General features: G+C 42.9%; 1 non-coding gene across 1 annotated transcript; it reads right to left on the bottom strand.

Annotated features, from left to right (window-relative positions):
• Positions 1-7,491: 7,491 nt before the first annotated feature.
• Positions 7,492-7,629, bottom strand: LOC114817689. The gene has a single exon (XR_003765543.1). It is a non-coding gene; the product is annotated as a small nucleolar RNA SNORA7 (small nucleolar RNA).
• Between the last annotated feature and the right edge of the window lie 6,356 nt (positions 7,630-13,985).

Genomic DNA, 13,985 nt, shown 5'->3' with positions numbered 1-13,985 from the left:
TAATAATAATAATGTTAGTATTTGTTAAGCACTTACTATGTGCAGAGCACTGTTCTAAGCACTGGGGGAGGTACAGGGTAATCAGGTTGTCCCATGTGAGGTTCACAGTCTTAATCCCCATTTTACAGATGAGGTAACTGAGGCACAGAGAAGTTAAGTGACTTGCCCACAGTCACACAACTGACAAATGGCAGAGCTGGAATTTGAACCCATGACCTCTGACTCTCAAGCCCGGGCTCTTTCCACTGAACCACGCTGCCAAATGTAATCACTGCTCTGGGAAAGGCAAACACTCCCTTCTTTCCCTTCCCCTGTCCCTTCCACCTTCCAGCCTGTGGCCCAAGGTGATCTGTTGGATGTTATGGAACCCAGCACACACATGCTCAATCTCAGTTTTCCACTGGTCCAGCAGGAATGTCACTGGCAGGGACAATAATAATAATAATAATGGAACGTGTTAAGTGCTTACTATGTATCCAGTACTTGTTCATTCATTCATTCAATTGTATTTATTAAGGGCTTACTGTTTGCAGAGCACTGTAGTAAGCGCTTGGAATGTACAATTCAGCAACAGATAGAGACAATTGCTGCCCACCAACGGGCTTACAGTCTGAAAGGGGGAGACAGACAGCAAACAAAACAAGCATAACAAAACAAGTGGACAGGCATTAAAACCATCAAGATAGATAAATAGAATCATAGATATGTACACATTATTAATAAAATATTACAATAAATGATATATACAAATATACAAAACTGTTGTGGGGAGGGGAAGGCAGTAGAGCAGAGGGAGAGAATAGGGGCAATGGGGAGGGGTGGAGGAGCAGAGGGAAAGGGAGGACTAAGTCGGGGAAGGCCTCCTGGCGGAGGTGAGCTTTCAGTAGGGCACTGAAGAGGGGAAGACAGATGTGAGAAGGGAGGGCATTCCAGGTCAGTGGTAGGGTGTGGGCCAAGTGCTGGGGTAGATACAAGCTATTACACCCCTAATTTCCAGTTTACAGGTGAGGTAAATGAATCAGGGAGAGGTTAAGGGGCTTGCCTATGGCCACAAGCAAAGGTGTAGCAGAATCGGGATAAGAAGCAGCGTGGCTTAGTGAGAAGCAGCATAGTTTAATGGAAAGAACCCGGGCTTGGGCGTTAGAGGTCGTGGGTTTTAATCCTGGCTCCATCACTGGTCAGCTGTGTGACTTGGGGCAAGTCACTTAACTTCCCTGTGTCCTCAGTTATTTCATCTGTAAAATGGGGATTAAGACTGTGAACCCCATGTGGGACAACCTGATTACCTTGTACCTACGCTAGTGCCTAGAATAGTGCTTGGCACATGGTGAGAGATAAACAAATACCATAATCATCATTATTATTATTATTATTACTAGAACCTAGGTCCTTCTGATTCTCTGGCCCGTGCTCTATCCACTGCAAGTGACACTGGGAAGCAGCCTGGCCTAGTGGAAAGAGCAGAGGACTGGGAGTCAGAAGGTGCTGGGTTTCTAAATCCAGCTCCACCATGTGTCTGCCATGTGACCTTGGGTAAATAATTTTTCCTGCCCTCAGTTCCCTCATCTGTAAAATGGGGATTGAGATTGTGAGTGGCAGGGACTGTGTCCATCCTGGTTATCTTTAATCTACCCCAGCACCAAAAACAGGCCTGGCACAGAGTAAGCACTTAGCAAATACCACAGCTATTATTATGATTATTATTACTGGGCAAAGCACTATGACTACATGACTATCACCAGTTCCGTCCTGTTGGTTCTCAATTCAAAGGCTTGTCCAGCATTTTCAATAGGAGGTTCCATCACCGATTTCTCTGTGCTTCAGTTCCCTCATCTGTAAAATGGGGATTGAGACTGTGACCCTCATGTGGGACCACCTAATTACCCTGTATCTACCCCAGCGCTTAGAGCAGTGCTCTGCACATGGTAAACACTTAACAAATATCAACATTTCTCCCCCGATTAGACTGTAAGCCCATCACTAGGCAGGGATTGTCTCTATCTGTTGCCAAATTGTACATTCCAAGCGCTTAATACAGTGCTCTGAACATAGACTCAATAAATACTATTGAATGAATGAATCTTGTGGCGTAGCAGGGACATATAGGAGAGACTCTTTAATACTTCTGCTTTCACACAATCAATTAGTGATATTTATTGAGCACCTATTATGTTCAGGGCACTGTAGTAAGTGTTGGGAGAGGACAATACAGCAGAATTAGCAGACGTTCCCTACCCATAGTGGGCTTACACTCTAGAGGGGGAAACAAGCATTCATATGATTAATTTATAATACATAATTTAAAGATATGTACATGAGGGCCTTGTGTTCAGGGAGTGGGGCGAAAGTCATATTTAATAAACACATATAGTGTGCAGAGCACTGTATTAAATGCTTGGGAGAGTGCAGTTTAACAAAGTCGGTGGATATGTTCCCTGCCCACAATGGGTTTACAGCCTATAAGAGGAGACAGGCATTAATATGAATACAATATGGATATGGACATAATAATAATGATGGTATTTATTAAGTGCTTCCTATGTGCCAAGCACTGTTCTAAGCACCAGGGGAATCAAGGTAATCAGGTTGTCCGTTATGGGACTCACAGGCTTAATCCCCATTTCCAGATGAGTTAACTGAGGTACAGAGAAACTAAGTGACTTGCCCAAAGTTGCACAGCTAACAAGTGGCAGAACCGGGACTAGAACCCATGACCTCTGACTCCCAAGCCCGGGCTCTCTCCACTAAGTGTTGTGAGGCTGAGGGAGCCAATCCAACCACAAGGTTGACGCAGAAGCAGGAGGGAGAAGAAGAAATGAGGGCTTGGTCAGGGAAGGCCTCTAGAGCGGGAGAAAGACATGAATATAAATCATTTATAGACGTGTATTTATAATGATAACAATTGCAGCATTTCTTAAGTGCTTGCCACATGGCAGGCTGGGGTAGATACAGTACGACTAGGGCAGACAGAGTTCCTGTCCAACATGAGACTCAGTGACATTTGATGCTGGAGAGATTCAATTCAGCATGGCAAATAGCATTTCTTGATAAATCCCACTGTACACTTTGGATGGCCTTTAGCCTGTCTGGCACCTCATGCATTCATTCCATCTTCCCAGCTGTGTCCTCCCTGCCCCCACCCTCAATCTCCCCACCCTAACATGCAAAACTTTGATTCTTTTCCTGTCTTACCCCACGGTCCTACCCAATTCTTAGTTCCATACTCTGCATATAGAAAGCGCTCAATAAATACCTTTGACTTCTTTCATGATATTTGTTAAGCACTTCCTATGTGCCAGACACTGTACTAAGTACTGAGATATATGATAATCAGGTTGGACACAGTCCATGCCCCAAATGGAGGTCACAGCCTCAATCCCCATTTTATAGGTGAGATAACGGAAGCGCAGAAAAATGAAGTGACTTGCCCAAGGTCACACGGCAGGCAAGTGGCGGAGCCGGGATTAGAACCCAGGTCCTTCTGATTCCCGAGGCCCGTGCTCTCTCCACTAGACCATGTTATGATCGATTGATTGAACACAAGCTGGCCCAAGGCCCATAACAAGTCCCGTGCTTTATTTTTATTTTTTACCTATGCCTTGCCGCCTCCTGTCTTTTCCCTGGTTTGCAGTTCCTGCTTCTTAGATCTGCCAAAACTACAGAAACTGGACTCAACCATGAGGAGGCCAGGGATGGTTCCTTCATGTGCCCCCCCGGCATCAAGGGTCCATCCTATCCCTCTTGCCCTAATAATAATTAGGGTACTTGTTAAGCTCTTACTATGTGCCCAGCACTGTTTTAAGCACTGGGGTAGATACAGCTTCGAAGTCCCAGGTCTGTACTCTATCCACTAAGCCATGCCGCTCCCCAGAAGCCAGGGCCCACAACTCAGGAAGCAGAAAGTGTCAAATTGGAAATTTCTAGAGCAGGGGAAGACTATAGCAGTTCAGGAATGCTGGGAGGAAGAGTTAGAGATGCTACAGAAAAGTTTTCAAAAGTCACAGAGAAGGTATGTGAGTTGAGATGGAAGATGAATCTTGGCTCTTCCACTTGTCTGCTATGTGACCTTGGAAAAGTCATTTAACCTCCCTTTGCCTCAGTTTCCTCATCTGTGAAATGAGGATTCACTAACTTTTCTACCTCTTAAGCTGTGAGCACCAGGAACTGTGTCCAACCTGATTATCTCATATCTACCCTGGTGTCTAGTACAGTGCTTGGCATATGATAAGCACTTCATATCATAATTATTATTATTAAAGCTCAAAGCAGGACTTAAGTGTTACACAGGTCAGGTAAGAGGTATCCAACAGCTTGGGGCACCATGGCCTATTTGCTTTGGGAAAGAGGACCCAAATTCACCATGCGGTTGTGGAAAAGACTTAGAGACAGATGCACTGGTGAATTAGGTTTTGGGAAGCCAAATCTAGAATGATGATGATGGTATTTGTTAAGTACTTACTATGTGCCAAGCACTGTTCTAAGCGCTGGGCTAGATGCAAGGTAAGCAGGTTGTCCCACGTGGGGCTTACAGTCTTAATCCCCATTTGGCAGATGAGGTAACTAAGGGACAGATAAATTAAGTGATTTGCCCAAAGTCACATGGCTGATATGTGGCAGAACTGGAACTAGAAGGGACAAAAGGTGAAGGTTCAGGGAACTCTAGGGTAGAGCTGTTGAGAGATCCAGGTTACTTTAGTGATACAAGATAACATTAAGGTTCTGACTTAAAAGTAACTTAAAAAAAACTCTTCCTTTGTGTATTCATGTATAAATATGCATCCACTTTTTGTAATGAAAAAAATATTTCATTACAACCAGGCTGGGAGCAAGCCCTAAAATTGGGTCAGCCTAATGATCCATCCAGCACATTACACTGCCTCTGATGGTGACGGCCACGACTGCTATTTTGGTAAACGTTGGTTCAAACTGAAAAAGATTTTGACTTTAAACCAAGTTTCCTCCAGTCACCCATGTGAGTCCACAGGCACTTTAGGCCTGGTTCTCTTGTGGAGTTTGGGAAAAATAAAGTCCCTTGACCTTGGGCTAGTTATGATCACGATGAGGCTGAGGCTTAGGAGAGATAGGTGTTTCATTCAATCTACCTTCCATTGAGGTGGTAAGCCCAGTACAGTCACCTCTGCATTCTGGTGGGAGAGGGAGAGCCTTCTGGTATTAGGAGTTATTACTCCAGCCTTTCCATTAGTGAGAAACAAAGTATAGGATTCTCATTTATAGTGGACCAGTAGCAAAATTAACTTGACACCAAATGGCAACTCCTATGTTCAAATCCTGGGCAAGATAAACCCAGCACACTGAGAATAGTGCTTTATATAGACTAAGTGCTTAACAAATTCCATTGTTATTATTATTAATAAATTCATTGACCCACTTCAAAAAGATCACACCAAATATTTTGCTTGACTAGTTCACCCAAAGTGGCGAATAGGCGGAAAGATTCCGACCCAGAATCTTCAGCTTTTGCACATAAAATTGTGGATCTTTTAATAAAAACCTTTCAGGTATTGATAAATCCTGCAGTACAGGTTGAAACTTGAATTTTATATAATAAGGAAAAATCTGGAGCATGAAACCATGATGGAAGGGACTTGAAGAGAAAGCAGGACTATTCAGTACAAGATAAATGAGATGGAAAAAAAAAGGGGAATCAATATACAGTATATTTTAAAATAGTTCTTTTAAAGCAAACATCTTTTCTACAAGAGTGATTGATGTTTATAGCCTCCTGGAGTTTGAATCGTGCGTTAGTTCATGGCTTCACAGCCGCTAGTTATCACAGTTGGATGAGCCCCCCTTGAATGAAATGCTGGTCTCTTCCCAAAGCAAGATGAGGAATTGTTAACCTTTCCAACACCTAATTGAATACTTTGTCCTGCTGCCCAAACTGGCCACAGAAGACATAAGATAAAGGTCAGTCTCGATGAATAGGGAAATGATTCCTTTCTCCGGGATGTTCGTTCCCTGTTACGGTAAGATACGTCGAACACTGCTTGAGTGTGTGTCAGATTAAAAAAATTGAAATATCAACTATGTTGCCTTAAGAGGAGAAAAATGGCAAATCACTTCGGCACCTGGGCTTCACCTGAACATTTGGGTTCTTGCACCTCCCGAAACCCTTATGTAGGTAGCTTTCTACTCTCTTGTTTCTTCCTAGGTATAATTTATTTAAACATCTGTCTTCCCTGCAAGTTTGTAAATTCCTTCAAGGTAGGATTGCCATCTAATGACTCTGTTGTACTCTCCCAAGGGCTTAGTACAGTGCTCTGCACACAACAGGTGCTCAGTAAATTCAGTTGACTGATTTAGTACAGTGCTTTGCACACAGTAAATGCTCAATAAATGTGATTGAATGAATGATCGAATAAATTGATTCATTAAAGTAGATTTTGATTGACTTCTCCTTTTTTTGATAAACATGAGTTTCTTCACGTATTCAAAGATGGATCAAAATCTCTAAATATGAATAAGGGAGTAGCAGTAGTTCTATATGTCACTGTCCTTATGGTATTTTCTGGAATGTTCAATTACCTAACTCACAACTTCCCATTCTTCTTCTTCCCCTCCTCCTGCTCCTCCTCCTGTTCCTCCTCTTCCTCCATCTTCTCCTTAGGTCCAACACCCTACACCTTTGTCAATGTCTTCTCCCTTGACATTTTTTCCATAGCTTCCATTAAGCTGGGTACTTTCATTTGATGGTAGCAAAAATTGTAACATATAGTGGGAGTAGAAGCAGCATGGTCTAGTGGATAGTGTACAGGCCTGGGAGTCAGAAGGACCTGTGTTCTAAACCCGGCTCTGTCACTTGACCTTGGACAAGGCACTTTACCTCTTTGAGCCTCAGTTATCTCGTCTGTAAAAGGGGGATTAAGACTGTGAGCCCTGTGCGGGACAGGGACTATCTTGTCATGCTGTCAAGTCATTTCCAACCCATAGCAACACCAAGGACACAGCTCTCCCAGAACACCCCGCTCTCCATCTGCAATCATTCTGGTAGCGGAACCATAGAGTATTCTTGGTAAAAATATGGAAGTGGTTTACCATTGCTGCCATCCGCGGAGTAAACCCATGTCTCCACCCTCGACTCTCTCCCATGCCGCTGCTGCCCAGCAAAGAGGAGTTTTGACTTGTAGCAGATTGCCTTCCATTCGCTAGCCACTGCCCAAGCTAGGAATGGAATGGGTAGGCCTATGCTTGACTCTCCTTTCACTCGGAATACTCCAGGTCCTCCCACTCCTTGTCTCATCTTATATTATGCCGTCATGTCATCTCTGACCCATAGTGACTCCATGGACATATCTGTCCCAGATTGTCCCAGCTCCACCTCCATCTGAAATCACTCTGGTAGTTTATCCAAAGAGTTTTCTTGGTAAAAATAGGGAAGTGATTTACCATTGCCCTTTTCCATGTAGTAAACTTGAGTCTCCATCTTGGACTCTCTCCCATGCTGCTGTTGCATAGCGCAGGTGAGTTTTGACTTGTAGCAGATTGCCTTCCACTCACCGGCCACTGCCCAAGCTAAGAATGGAATGGATATGCTTCTGCTTGATTCTCCCTCCCATAGCCGAGACTGGTAGAGTACTGGAAACTCTCCAGATATGCTCCTGAGAGGGCCCCTCCTTGTAGATGCACCCATAAACTGACTTGTGTACTACTTTTTTTTAATGGTAAAGAGATAGAGATTATAGAGAACGCTCCTGAAAATTTCCAGAGAAATTTAGAATAAATGTCAATTGGAGCTGCCCCCAAAAGGCCATCCCATTTATGGAGCCCCCTGAAAATATGGACCTTCTGTACTACCGTATGTGTTGAAGTAGTGCATGTGTCTACAAAATAAAGGCAGCCAAGGATGTTGGTTCTTTACCAGAAAATCCTAGGCAGGTGAGCAGAATGAGCTTCCCAATAGGAGCACTGAGAGGGGATAGTGGGGAGGAGAAGCTCCCCTCTTACTGCATCTTGCTGTAACTCTCCTGCCTTTCTCCCCTGGTGCATGCTATTCCCCTGTCCTGATCCCCCCTCCCTCCCAATCCTCCCCCAATTCAAAGACCTCCTAAATAATAATTATAATGATGGTATTTCTTAAACACTCACTATGTTCCAGGCACTGTACAAAGCACTGGTGTGGATACCAGCAAATCAGGTTGGACATAGTCCCTGTCTCCCATAGGACTCCCAGTCTTATTCCCCATTTTACAGATGAAGTAACTGAAGCCAAGAGAAGTGAAGTGACTTGCTTAAGGTCACACGGCAGACAAGTGGCAGAGGCGGAATTAGAACCCATGACCTTCTGACCCCAGGCGCATGCTCTATCCACTACGCCAAGCTGCTTCCCTAAAATCCCACTTCCTCCAGTAAGCTTTTCCTGGGTAATTCCCAGGATCCCAAATCCTAGAAACCCAAGAGCCATCTCCAGCACTTAACCATTCAACCATTTTTGTACGTTTGATAGTTCTCCATTTAGTTACTTGTAGATACTTTTTAAAGTTATTTAAATGCTTACTATGTGCCAGTCACTGTACTGAGCCCTGGGGTAGATATAAGTTAATCAATCAATCATATTGAACTCTTACTATGTGCACAGCCCTGCACTAAGCACTTAGGAGAGTACAATACAAAAGAATTAGCAGACACATTCCCTGCCCATAACAAGTTTACAATCTAGAGGTGGGGACAGACATCAAACTGAATACAGTCCCTGTCCCAAATGGGGCTCACATTATTAATCCCTATTTCACAGTTGAGCGATTAATTTAAATGACTTGCCCATGGTCGCACAACAGGAAAGTGCAGAGTAGGGATTAGAATCCAAGTTCTTCTGACTTGTAGGTCGGTGCTCTATCCACTAAACTTCACATGCTGCTTCACTTGTCTGTGAGTCTCTCCCATTAGAGTTTAAGCTCCTCGTGGGTGGGGCAATTATCACCTCTCTGTTTCGTTCTTCCCAAGCACCTTGCACAGCGTATTACACACAGTGGACACACAATTAATGCAGCCACCACCTCCACTACTATTATTATTATTACTATTCATTCATTCAGTCATATTTATAGAGCTTTTACTGCATGCAGAACATTGAACTATGCGCTTGGGAGAATACAATATAACAATTAACAGACACATTCCCTGTCCACGACAAGCTTGCAGTCTACTACTATTTCTACTAATTAGACAACCCAGAATTGAGGCTCTCAAAATCTTAGTGTCTCTCTTCCCTCAAATTCCCTTGAGCCTGTTCTCAGGTTCCCAGCCAGTGTGAACTGTCTCCTTTCCAACTTTCCCCTCAAACTGTTGTTTGAGAGGAAACACAACCATGTCTGTTTATTGCTATTTTGTGCTCTTCCAAGTGCTTAGTACACTGCTCTTCACACAAGAAGTGCTCAATAAGTGTGTCTGTACTCTCCATTTCCTCACACCCCTGCCAAACTTTTCTCCCAAGCTACTATCCCCTCAATAATAATAATGATGATGGCATTTGTTAAGCACTTACTATGTTCAATGCACTGTTGTAAGTGCTGGAGTTGATACAAGGTAATCAGGATGTCCCACGTAGGGCTCACAGACTTCCTCCCCATTTTACATATGAGGGAACTGGGGCTCAGAGAAAGTAAGTGACTTGCCAAAAGTTAAACAATTGACAAATAGCAGAAGTGGGATTAGAACCCAAGCCCTCTGACTCCCAAGCCTGGGCTCTTTCCACTAAGCCACGCTGCCTCTAGTCCCACCTCTGCTCTCTGTTGTTTACTAGTTCATTCAATCATATTTATCGAGCACTTACTGTGTGCAGAGCACTGTACTAAGCTCTTGGAAAGTATAATTTAGCAACAAATAGAGGCAATCTCTGCCCACAATGGGTTCACAGTCTAGAAGGGGGGAGCCAGACATCAAAACATATCCTGGTCCAGGTTTACTAGTCCAAGCCCAGTGATCCAGTGGAGATTCCGTGGGAATAGTTTTGTAGTGGCAGGATGGGATTTCATAGCAGTAAGTAAGCGACGTGAAACAGGAAAATTAGAGCCCTGGGTGCATGAGCAAATACAAATGCATATTTGAGTGTAAATATCAATGTATGTGAAAATAAACAAGCAAATCTTCTCCTACTAAATTCCTACTAGATGGTCTCAATTAAGCAGAAACATAAAGCAATGTACATAAGTACTTTTAGGGAATAAAAATGGTACAGTATTTCCCAACAGCTCTATGATGCAGAGGACAAGATGCATAGAAGCTTTAAAAAGGAAAGTGCTAAGAGTTGTCCTAAGGTCTCCATTTCTTCCTGCTAGAATTTCCACTCTGTCCTGAAGAAGTATAGATACAAGCCAGGAACCTTCTGGGATGAAATGATAGTGAGCACTAGAGGGAATGAGGTGTATTTTAAGGGGGCAGAGATGTCTGCCTTCCCTTTCTACTCTGTGAGCTCATTGTGGGCAGGAAATTTGTCTGTTTATTGTAATATTGTACTCTCCCAAGTGCTAAGTAGAGTGTTCTGCACACAGTAAGCGCTCAATAAATAAGATTGTCTGACATATCACACTGTTAAGTGAGATTGGTACTGGTTCGTGAATCTCAATCCCAACCCTTGTTTTAGTGGGAAGATTCAGCTTCCTGCCTTACCAACCTTGAACAAGAGTTTTTAACCTGTGACATTACGAGCTTACTTTGAGTTTCAGCTCCTTTAACTCCCTCCTTTTCTGGGGGATGTGCTAGTGTCAAGTGAAGTAATCACAAGGTGAGTAGGAACCTGGGGGAGGAGAAGAGGAGGTGGGAAAGGCCATGAAAGGAACATGGTTCTCCTTAAACAGAAAGTTCAGCCCCTGATGAAGAGTTGTTTCTACTGATAAATACCTCTATAGGCACATCTAAGGAAACAATTCAGAGTGAGATGTTCATTTAAATGCAGTAATTTAAAAGCAACTGTGATGATTGGGTGCATTAAGTTGTTAAGAATGGCAAAAAAATGCAGTGAGAGTGCACTTAATTGAGCAAGGAATTCTTTGGTTTTAATTTCATCAGTGAAAATGGGGCAGCGTAGCCTAGTGGAAAGAGTGTAGACCTGGGAATCAGGAGACTGGTGTTCATTCATTCATTCAATCGTATTTATTGAGCACTTACTGTGTGTAGAGCACTGTACTAAGCATTTAGAAAGTACAATTCAGCAGCAATTAGAGACAGTCCCTGCCCACAGATGTTCTAATTCCAATTCTGCCTTTCACTTGTTCTATGGCCGTGGGCAAGTCACTAAGCTTCTATGCCTCAGTTTCCTCATCTGTAAAAATGAGGATGAAATACCAGTTCTTTCTCACTTTGTGTGGCCTGGGTGGGACAGAAACTGTGTCCATTTAGCTTAAATTTTATGTACCCCAGCCTTAAGTTCAGTTTTCAGCTCGTAGTAAGTACTTTAACAAATATCCCAATTATTAGTGAGTGACAAAGATGATTGGAATGGAGGGGAATCACATGCTTAAAGAAAGGTAGGTTTACGGATCTCAGATAGATGTAAATATTCAGTGGCATTTGATGGATCCCCAGTGACCTAAGATATAGTGGAAACACACAAGGATTTCATCCTTAGATTGAGTTACCTCTTGACTTTAAAGTTTGGATACGTTTACTCGAACACAAATAATTCTACTTCCTTAGCCCGAATTCTGTATCATTCACTATAGAGATGGGTCCAGAACAGAGATCTTAATAAGAGTATGATCCAAGATTATATTTATAGGCTAATGAAATGAGAAGGATCCAATATAATGCTTTCAAAATAACAGACTCTAATTGATGCCCATTAGTACTTCATAAAGATTCCCTGTTATGATGAAGCAGGATGGTATAGTGGACAGAGCACAGGCCTGGGAGTCAGAAGGTCATGGGTTCCAATTCCAGCTCCACCACCTGTCAGCTGTATGACCTTAGGAAAGCCACTTAATTTACCTGTGCCTCAGTTACCTCATCTGTAAAATGGGGATTAAGATTGTGAGCCCTATGCAGGACAGGGCCGGTGTCCAACCTGATTTGCTTGTATCCACCCCAGTGCTTAGTACAGTGTCTGTCACATATTAAACTCTTAATGAATACCATAATAATAATAATAATAATGATAATAATAATAACTGTTATGATGTACCAAGGGAGAGAATGTGTCTCCATGATGTATCAATGACATGAGGCTGTGTGGCCTAGTGGAAAGAATTTGGGCCTGGGAGTCAGAGGACCTGGGTTTTAATCCTGGCTCTGCTACTTGTCTGCTGTGTATCTCAGTTTCCTCATCGGCAAAGTGGGGATTCAGTACCTGTCCTGCCTCCTACTGAAGTCATGTGCCCCTTACGAGACAGGGGCTATATCCAACCTGAAAAATTTGTATTTTCTGCAGTGCTTAGAACATGCTTGGAACATAGTAAGCACTGAACAAATACCACAATTAATATTGATGTCATTATGAATTCGTCTGGAATTCTCTGCTTCCACATTTTCTTGGAGGAAAAATGCCATTCCTGTTAGAAACGGTCAGGTTTTTGTTTCCGATATAGCTGTTCTTTGGGCGTGAAGATGATGCCCTCAGCAATTAGATTTTATCAGTGTGTCCATATGGCTGTTATGGCTGAAGCACAAGTAACAATCCCTTTTTCTATTCATCAGTGACAAAATAAGATTGTTCTAAAAAATGTCTGGAGTATCTCCATACTCCATACAAAATATTGTCTCAGAATAATTATTATTATGTAGTGAAAGTGCCCATTTTGAGTAAGTTTCACCATTATTCTCCTACATGTTTTGGTTTCCAGGGTGCTTTTACATCTTCCCTGAAAATAATCAGTGTAGAGCCATCCCTGATGTCTCATCTGAAACCCCTTCACATTTATTTTTATCATTTTCTGTTGGTCAGTGCTTTTATGACAAAGCCAGAGAGCTGAAGTATTCTTTGATGTTTTCTGGTACAGTCTCTTGGGCTGAGACTTTCTTCACCCTCTCCCACAACCTGCTTGTTACTTAACAGTTTCTTCTCTGTGATGATGCTGACCTTGTGATAGGTGTTGTGTCAATATTTGTCTCCGGGTGCCAAGGGGACAACCCTGATGGTGGTAAAAATCCAGGAGGAATCATGCAGTTATGATGGGGCTGAGCTGGGGGTGGTGCCTGAAGCAAAGACTCTGACCACCCCTTCAGTATTTAGGGAAATGTGATCGAACCAAGCTTGTAATTCAAGTTTATTCCAGTCATCTCCATCACTCAGTAATAACTGCGGTCCTTAAGTACTTACCGTGAACTGAAAATTGTTTTAGTTCCTATTTTGTTCACAGTATTTACTACACTCTTACTATATGCCAGGCCCTGTAGTAAGTGCTGGGGTAAATACAAGCTAATTTGATTTGAACCAGTCCATGTTCCACATGGGGCTCACAGTCCTAATCCTCATTTTACAGATGACTCAACTGAGGTACAGAGAAGTGAAGTGACTTGCCCACGATTGCTCAGCAGACAAGTAGCAGAGTTGAGATTAGAACCCAGGTCCTTCTTACTCCCAGGTCTGTGCTCTATCCACTAGGCCACGCTACTTCTCTCTATATATTGAATATTTACTGTGGTCAGGACACTTTATTAGGTATATGGGACAGTACAATAGAGTTAATTAATAATAATAATTGAGGTATTGTTAAGGGCTTGCTGTGTACCAAGAACTGTTCTAAACTCAGGGGTGGATGCAAGATAATCAGGTGGAACACTGTCCCTGTCCCACAAGAGCCTCATGGTCTTAATCCCCATTTTACAGATGAGGTAACTGAGGCCCAGAGAAGTGAAGTGACTGCCCCAAGGTCGTTCAGCAGACAAGTGGCAGAGCCAGGATTAGAACCCATATACTCTGATTTCGAAGCCCGTGCTCTTTCATTAGGCCACACTGCTTCTTAAATATCTGTGTTATTTGTTAAGTGCTTACTATAAACCAGTCACTGTACTAAGCACTAGAGTAGATTCAA

This window comes from Ornithorhynchus anatinus, chromosome 1 (genome assembly GCF_004115215.2).
Source record: "Ornithorhynchus anatinus isolate Pmale09 chromosome 1, mOrnAna1.pri.v4, whole genome shotgun sequence".
Lineage (NCBI taxonomy): Eukaryota > Metazoa > Chordata > Mammalia > Monotremata > Ornithorhynchidae > Ornithorhynchus > Ornithorhynchus anatinus.
Note: the sequence above shows the minus strand (reverse complement) of the source record. Positions and strands in the feature narration are given on the sequence as shown.